Below are 9,672 nucleotides of genomic sequence, written 5' to 3'. Positions count from 1 at the left end.
ATTAAAAAAAATTATTAAACTAAAAATTAACTTATTATTATAAAAAAAAGTTAAGTAAAACTATTATTAAAAAAATTATATATATAATTTTTAAAATTACACACATTACATTAATTGATGTGACAATAGACTAAACAACCATATTAATATTTTATAGTTGAAAGACCACAAAATATTGTGAATAGTTTGAAGACTATTTTTAACAGATAAAAAGATCAAGAATAAGAATGCATAAATCAAGACAAAAATCTTAAATCTAAATACTTTTGTTCATTTTCAGAATTAAAATATTGTTACCAAGATTAACAGAGAAGTTTAAATCCTTTCATGATTTTTATTTTGTGTTGTTTAGTTAAAATTCCCCGTTTACTTGATGTGATTATGTTTTTTCAATTGTAATAAATGATGAGATTAGACACCAAAAGTGAGTTATATAAAATAAGGCTAAAAGGCTAAATTATTTTTGCCAATCAAAAGAATTTAAAAAGGTAGAATTTAGGTGGAGTTTATTATTTTGATAGAATAGAGTTTAGGTAGAGTTGTATGCCAGTATCTTACTACATAAATTTGACCAGGCTTAGAAAAAAAAATAAAAAAAACCTTTTTTCTTGGATAGGGGTTGAAGGAAGCATCAACTTTTTGATTATGAAACTACTTATAAAACTCCATAGTTTTTGGTCTTTTTAATTAGTTCTACACAGGTTATCTACTTAATTCTATGTGTAGACCTATGAATGTAGCTAAAATGGATTGGTGACTTGGTGTAAGCCTCGGTGACTTCTTCATGGTTTGCGTACGTACTTTATTTTTAGGTGATCTAATTAAATTATATTATGTACCTACATAAATTTCAAAAATAGTAGCCACTTTGATCTTATTGATAGAAAAATAGGTACTTATAATTATTAATTCACGTATTCAATAGAATTATCAATTTGTTTAATTAGTATTAAACTGATATTAATAAAAGTTGAATATAGTTATTATCGCATTATAACTAATGACCGGCTAATTAATGCAGATGGATCTTAATTAATTCAAACTCTTGAATGTAAAAGTGATGAACGCAGGTGTCTTTAAATGCGTGCGTAAATATAAATATACTAGCGAGACACTTCTTATACAAACTAAAATATTTTTTTGTACTTGGTATCTTTACGTGAGAAACAAGAAGATGCTAATACTTACTTGTATCCTTATGAGCAAGATGAGATATACTTGTATCGATTTAGATGCTAATATGTACATGTTGTTAGAAAAATTTAAACAACACTAAAAATAGCGAGTATTCAAATAAAAGAAGAACACACACTTGCAAATATGCGAGTATTCACCTAAAGTGATGAAAAGTTAAAAATTAGATTACGAAATAGACAAAACAGACAGTAAAAAGTAAATGAGACATAGAAGTATAGTAATTCAGTTAGAGCTTGGTATGCTTAGTCTACTTTAGATAATTCTTTTAACTTACTCTATTTGATTTGGATCACTCCTTTATATAGACAGCAAGTGTCCTTTGATTTTACATAACCGATCAGACAAGACCGTTTATACATTAATTACACACTTTAGTTAAGATAAATATTAACAGAATAAATGTAAGAATAATTTCGTTCGTTCTTTGATTAATTCCCTGAACGTGAGCGACTTGTTAAGTCGCATATTGACTATCTATATTCCAAGCACGCGAGCTCGCAGACTCTGTTGTGTTTTACTCGCATAATGGACCTTTAGGCCTATTAGGTGAATGTTTGCGATCATCCTTAATCACATATTCGAACATTCCTGTGTTGACAACTTAGAGCTTGTGAGTTCCTAACGAGTCGTCGAACACATTAGTCTTTCGGACCAAACACGTGTAAAGAAACAGTCTTTACATGTCGCAGGAGAGATATACTTGCTCATCGTGTATAATTGATATATGTGCAATCAATACTAGCTTCTCTCGGTCCTGCTTATTTCTCGACACTATGTTGTGCACAGTGTGTGACTAGATCATGTCTCGATCACACCTTCTCGCAAGTTCATATCATGTGAGGTTAACTCTACAGGAGCTATTTATTGACATGCCATCTTTTTCCATCGAGAATTGGATCTACATGTCAGTTGTTTATGAGATTATACTCGTATTATAAGGTAAAAAATTCGTGCCATAATACATGTTCCTAGTTTCACGATGACAGTTGTCTGTCAAATGGTGAAACTATCTCGAGTGACAAGCGAGTTATGTTGTCACATCGCAGTGATCATGTTTGGATGTCTTATTGAGGATTTTTGAAACGACGACTGCAATTATGACTTTTATCTTCCCAAGATGTCATGTCATCAAACCCTTTGGAGTATATGCAGACAGGACTTGAGAAGACCATTGGATTAAATGACCTTTGGTTTCTGATCAACATATGTCATGATCTCAACAGATGACTATGATGACTATAAAAACCCTCTTTATATGAAATGAGAATTTTTTATTTTCTCTCTCATTCTCAAATTCTCTTAAACTTCTTTCTCTCAAAGAACCAGAGAATTTTTCAATTCAAATTCGTGATAATCTCTTGAAGATTGTTTAAAAGATTTTGCTGCTACACTACTCGAAACCACGCCTAAAAAATCTAAAAGAAATTTGTGCATTTAGATTTAAGGTAAGTTCCTTTGACTCCCCTTGGTTATTTTCATTTTTATTTTTTTGAATAATCACATGTTTTTTGGGTTTTTTAGGGTAAAAAATATGTAGAAATGATAGGATAGTTTCTGGGTAATAGAATCCTAGGCAATAAAGACTAAAAAAGCTACTTTTTCTAGAATTTTTTTCCTATTTCTTGAATGCTCGCATCTTCTTCGTATGAACTTTAAATAATCGCATGTTTTTAGCTAGGACACTTCAAATACTCGTACATACATATAGATTTCCACTTAAAACATGAAAAACTGTACGAAGACTCGTAATTTTTCTAGAATAACTTATTTTTCCTTAACTTAAAATTACAATTACATACGTGTGAGGGCACTCTTTTTTTTTTTTCTAAATTGTATGTACAACATGCTAAAAAGATCTTCTATCTTTCAGATGAGCAATCGCTCGGACAGTCAGATGTACAAATCTGATGGAGGAGCTTTTGCAAATAAACCCCAAAGGAGTGACAACTTCAAACCCACGTCACTATCAAACAATGCGACTCGTAAGAGGGTAGGACCGCAAACATCCTTTTTCACAGAGGAAATAGCTTGCATGGTTAGGGAGTTAAAAGAACCAGTGGTGGTTAAAGTAAGAGGAAGCGAGTCCACCGTATCTGCCCAAAGTTTTATCCATCCAAGGGCTATCCCAAACAGTGAAATCGAGGAAGTTGAACAAGACTTCAACTTACCCACTGGCAAAAAAGAAGAAGCGAGTGACGATGAAGAGGTTGGGGTATTTGATGAGGACGCACCCTTTGGCATGCCTTTCTCCTGGATGGACCTCGAATTGAGGGTGAGGCTATCAAACCTAATTTCTTTTTAGAAACTAAATCTAGTTCAAGCTGGTTGCACAAATCTAGTGGCTAGGCAATGACCACACCTTCCTTTTATTAATCTTGAGATCATCAAATATTATGTCCATGTTATCTTAATTCCCATAATTTGCTATGGAGTCCCAGTTCCTTTCCACCATTTCTTCAAAGATATATTGAGCCATTACGATGTCTCTCTATTCCAACTAGCCCGAAATAACTATAGAATCATACTCGAATTCTTCGTAATGTATAAAGAGTTCGCACAGGGAGCGCCCATTTTCGAGGATTTTAGTTATTTCTATGACATTAAAAATGTTGGCAACAATAAAGGTTTCTACTGCTTCAGAAAATAGGCCAACTTAGAGATAAATGGAATTAAAGGTGGAGTTTCCAATATGGGTGATTGGAAATAAATTTTTTTATGCATTCACATTGCTAGGGATTAGGATAGACTTTGTTGTCCAAGTACAACGCATAATTTTATTCTTGTATTTTTTACTTAGTGAAATTTCTAATCTTTTTATTATACTCGTAGGGAGGCCAGCTCGATCGAAGCTCCTAAGAGATAGATTGGAAATTGTAGAGGTACTTAGCAGCCTACCTATTAGGGATCGTGATTGCAGGATCTTATGTACAATTGCTAAGTTGTGAGAGCACTGTCTAATTTTTTGAGGCGTCAGACTCCAACGTGAACACACATGTAAAGAACCTTTTGAGAAGCAAAAAGTGAAGATTGAGAAAAGCCTTGCCAGACTGAAGCAAAAATAGCTGCAGGTAGTGATGCCCCTAACACTCTTAATCTCAAGTCTTTGATTATGCGATTACTAACACTTGGTGCATTTTGCAAATATGACTCTCCTAAAAAGTGCTCCCCTCGTCTGCAAAGACTCCTTCAAGTGATAAACAGTGTGGTGGCACAATTGTATATGTTGAGGTGTAATGTATGAATTGTAATTGATATAATTATTCATATTGTATTATTATTCTGTCTTGTTGGGCATTGGCTCACATGAGTTCTATTGTCCAGGAAATATTAAAGCAGTGTTAGATTACCATGAGTTTGAGGGTTTTGAAGATGAATTGTATGTGTGTCAGCCAAGCTAAACCACGAGGGTTGGGTCCAACAGGGAATTGTGTAGAAATTCTAATTTTGACGCTTAGGTCGGTCTTTAAGAAATAACTTGTAATATTTTGAAAATAATTTTACGAGATCCTAGCTATGTAATTTTTTAAAATATTTTGGTTTAAATTAAAGTATGTATTATTGCAAGTTATTCATTTAAATTAAGTTTATTATTGATTTTAAATAACTTGGCTTATGGACCCTGATTAACGGGATTAGTTTATTATAATCATGACACGCGATATTCCTCTAAGTAGGATGTTACACAATGGGTTAATAATTAATGACAATGTTAGGACACTTTCTTTTTGTAATAAGTGTCAACACTATTGAGTTGATTTCTTTAAGAATCTACCATGACAGAAGGAACGAGATGATAGCATCACATATGTCATTTCCCATAATATCCATATTATCCTTGAAAAAGAAGCTCTTGTATCCATTTGTTCTTGGGGCTTTAAGGAAAGGAATATAAAAAATGACATTCTTAAGTTCATCTCGTGTGAATTCTACCAACAAAAGATCAGCTTGTTGGTTGGTAACAAAAGGACCCTAATCAACAATAGCTGGTAATACAACTCTTCTCTGCTCCATAGTGCTACCTAGAAGTTTCTTATAATATGATAAAAGGCCTCAATTAATCGAGCTGGTTCATGAACCCTCTCTCCTTCATAAGTTTTTATGGAGTATATTCTACTTTTATTTCCTTTTCTCTAATACTAGCATGAAATAGAGTTGAGTATCATCTCCCTCCCTTAATCCAACTTATTTGAGCTTTTTGTTGCAAGAAAGAGTAGCACGATTTATGGATAGCAACATACTTACTCGTACCTTCAAGTTCCTACTGTATTAAAATCGTATTGAGAGGATCTTACTTTAACTTGTCTTCACAATCAATTAAAGTATTCATAGACTGCATATCAACTATTCATATTTCATCGATTCTTTGCTTGTTTATTTCCTTCAACACTTGCGAGCCAAGTTGCGATCCTTCAGTGCCAACTTCAGGGGGTATAGGACAAGAAGGCTCGAGAAGAACTATTTTTGGGTGGGAACCAGAGAATTTCACCTGGTGTACTGACCGGTGGGTTGCTCTTCAATTTCTGCAGCTAAGGCCTCGTTTTCCATAGCAGGGAGCTCATTCCCTACCTCAGGAGTCTCATCAGTCTCAATCACAAGTTGGTGCGAAGATTTTCTCTTGTTTGCCTTGGTCTTGGTCCTTTTGGGTCCTTTGGCGGCGTCTGAGGCATCATCAGCTTGGATAATTCTCTTCTTGGATATCTTGTCGGCAGGGGGAGGACTTTTGAAAAGGTTCTCCAAGTCCACATCCATATCTATAAAAAAGAAGAGTTACCATTACTACAGTGAGATAAAAAGAAAGGTGGAAGAACTCCCGTTAAGGAGAGTTACCATATTCTTCATAAGATGGCGAGGAAGGATTATATTATTCACTAAACTTGTACTGCTCGGCAATACCATAGAATGACTCATTACAATTAATTTGGATGTGGAATCTAGGGTACCAACTATCGAACCTATGGGAAATGCAATCTACGAGAAGGGGGTTCCAAAAAAAAAATTATACCGACTATCTCGAAAGGAGACTAAGGTATTACGTTCAGCCCTAAGCATTGTGGGCGACCACCCACATTGATTACCTCGGGGTCTTCCGTCCACCCGAGGAGGAACTCTCTCGAGATAACGCGCGCGAGCCACACAGTCGTCATTTTCCTCTCCCTTGGGACAGGAACCTTTTGCCACGAAGAATACTTAGGTATTTTGTAATCACAAGTATATTCTTCTGAGGCAAGAAGGCCTACATTCTTTAGGTTTTGCTCGTTCAGAAAGAAATCTCCAGATCACAATCCATATGGCAGACTCAGTAGGGTTTGGTGACACTCGATTATTTTTGGGGTTGGAATGGGTCTCCGAGGAACCGCTGCAAATAAATCAGAATTCAGCAAATGACATTCATAAACTACAAGTTAATGCGGATAAATTCACAAAAAAAAGGGGATGGACTTACGTATGGCTCGGAAGGCAGTGTTGTTTATCAAAGATAAACCCGTTGTTTAGAAGAAGTCGTCTTTAAGGTCTGTCTTGGGAAGACCAACTATGAGTCTCCGGTCGTTAGTGTAAGCCCCGAGATAATAGAATCCCCCCACAACATTCTTTCTTGCAGGAATAGCTTTGACAGAGTAAAAACAAGCAATTTCCAGAGGAGTAGGGCGCTCCCAGCCTAATGTTGGATATATTTTACCAGGATCTAGATTTACTAACAAGTATGTTTCATTAACATCCTAATATGAATTCTAAAACAATGAAATAAACACATATAAAGTTTAGGAAACCTTACATTGGGTGTAGCGGAATATAATGAATCCTTCCGTTTAGATATCTAGCCCTTGATTCCTTTCTGTAGCAGAGCATTATCAATATCTGAACCTGGATCTCTTTCTCTCCTTCCTTTGATGCTGAATCTCCTTCTTGTTGGATGGTTTTCCACAGTCTTACACACTATGATTGAGATACCACTTGATGTGTGTGGGCACTCACTCATTCACTCAAGGAATTCGAAATTATTGAAGAAGAAAAGAGAAGAAGAGGTTCGGCCCAGAGAAAAGAATAGGAGGCTCAAATTTCATCTGACAAAGTTAAGTGTGAATGAGAGCCATCACTATCTATTTATAGGTAACCACCTAGGTTTAGGTTAGAATTATTTGGCATTAAATAATAGAAAAATAAATAGGAAAATCACACTAAGTGTGCCGCCCATGGATAGTGGATTGGGCCCACTTGGCAATTTTTCCATTTTGTCATTTTTCTATCCCATATTCTCAAAAACGCCAATTTTCCAATTTAACCACTTAAATGCCAATTCTAATTATTTAATAACTAAAAATTAATTATTAAATAATATTTTTATTTAATATATTTATTAATTAGACATATAAAGTCTCTTAATTAATAAATAAACCTAGAATCTCTTTTCTTTACAATTTCGCCCTTGCTTAGTGAAAATTCATAAAGTAGACATAGTCTAACTTTGGAATTATAATTGATTAATCAAAATCAATTAACTGAGTCTTACAAGCAGTATGGTCTCAACTAGTATGGGGACCATGGGTCTATATATCCGAGCTTCCAATAAGTACATCAAGAATTTATATCTTAAATTCACTGACTTATTAATTCTTCGTTGAATCCACGCATAGAACTTAGAATTGCACTCTCAGTATATAGAACGCTCTATATGTTCCACGATATAGACACGTCATTAGTTATCCATTGTTATAACCCTAATGTAATCAATGATCCTCTATATAGATGATTTACACTGTAAAGGGATTAAATTACCGTAACACCCTACAATGTATTTTATCCTTAAAACACTTAACCCTGTATAAATGATATTTCAGCTAAGTGAAATGAGATCTCCACCATTTATTTTCGTTTGGTTAACCTTGAAGGAAATCATCCTTTACTTTCTATTCGCCAGATAGAAGCTATAGATTCCATATTTATGTTAGCGCTCCCACTCAATTGCACTACCGTGTTCCCAAAATGTACGTATCACCCTGACCCAAAAGTAGGCTTAACTAACAAATTAAAGAACACGAATAACACTCTTGAGATTGAACCTAATCATATCAGAATTAAGATCATTTGATCTAGGATCAACATGTGATATTGAATTGAATAGATATTACGGTAAATTCTAATATATCTAATCAAAGTTCAATATCGGTCCCTTCCGATGTATACTCCATACATCCGATGCTGGTAAACTTTGCCAATGTCCTGGAAAGGACATAACACTTATCCAAGGTGTAAGAATACCTATCGCTGATTATACCATGTCAGTCTAAATCCAGTGTTCTGACAAATCAAGGAATAAACTTTCAAACATATAATTAAGATTATATTCCACTGTGTTGACAACACTATAATCATTAACAAATTGATATGTTCTAGACTTAAATAGAATTCATACATTATGTACATATAATCATGAAATAAATCATGTGAACCATGCAACATTAAATGTTATTTCTGATCTATATTAATAAGTAAATCTGATTATATTGAAATGAGTTTTATTTAGGGCATAAAACCCAACACCTAAGATGTGGTACAAGACCTTGAGGCTCGCGACCTGTAAGATGTAGGATTCAGCTGGAAAGGGGCAACCCCGAGGTAGTTGTAGTAATCCTTAAAGTAATCCCTCAGGGGGAGAGTCGCTCCAGCATGAATATGCTCAAGACTCTAGGCTCCCACCCCCAAGGGGCTACTGGTACTATTACCATCACACTCCTCGCGTATTATCCTCTCTGGAGGGTAACTGTAACGCCCTGTCCAACAGGGACGCCACGTGTGTGTGCTTTTATAAAATTCTTATATAGATACTATATAATTATACCAAAAGTGTGGGTAATTAATTTTTTTTGTAATTAAAATCAAGCATGTAAAAACTTCTTTATAGCAGAAGATAAGTAATGAGAACTATGGGGACCCCCTGTTTTCAAAATATTACAAACTAGTTTAATAGTGTTTTTTACAACATAAACTTTGTACTCCCAAAATACTTTCAAAATAGAGCATCCTGATTACTGGGCCAACACACTGTGACTGATATGTACATTGCTGCTACGACCTCGCACTCATGGCTGCTCAACTTTAGTCTTCCCTTTACCTGCACCATAAAGCACCTGTGAGTCGCAGAGACTCAGCAAGAAAAGTGAAATAGACAATAACTGAAAATGATCATCAATTTAATCTCATGTCATCATACTTACACATTACATAATATCATTGACACACAATCTTGGTACTTTATAAAGTACCCCTTTACCACTCGTTAACTACGAGCTGTATATGTCATTATCGTTGCCCGATGAAGCAAATGATAAGTAAGAAACCTAACCGCAGTTTCAAGAGTAATTACTCGTAACGGTATTAACCGTTTCCAACCCTAGGTCATAACCTAGGCTCAACAAATATCTAATCAAAGTCTTGATAATAATCAAGGCCATAACCATTTAACCATTAATATTTAAC

Source organism: Cannabis sativa, chromosome 8, assembly GCF_029168945.1.
Source record: "Cannabis sativa cultivar Pink pepper isolate KNU-18-1 chromosome 8, ASM2916894v1, whole genome shotgun sequence".
NCBI classification, from domain to species: domain Eukaryota; kingdom Viridiplantae; phylum Streptophyta; class Magnoliopsida; order Rosales; family Cannabaceae; genus Cannabis; species Cannabis sativa.
This window is presented reverse-complemented; position numbering follows the sequence as displayed.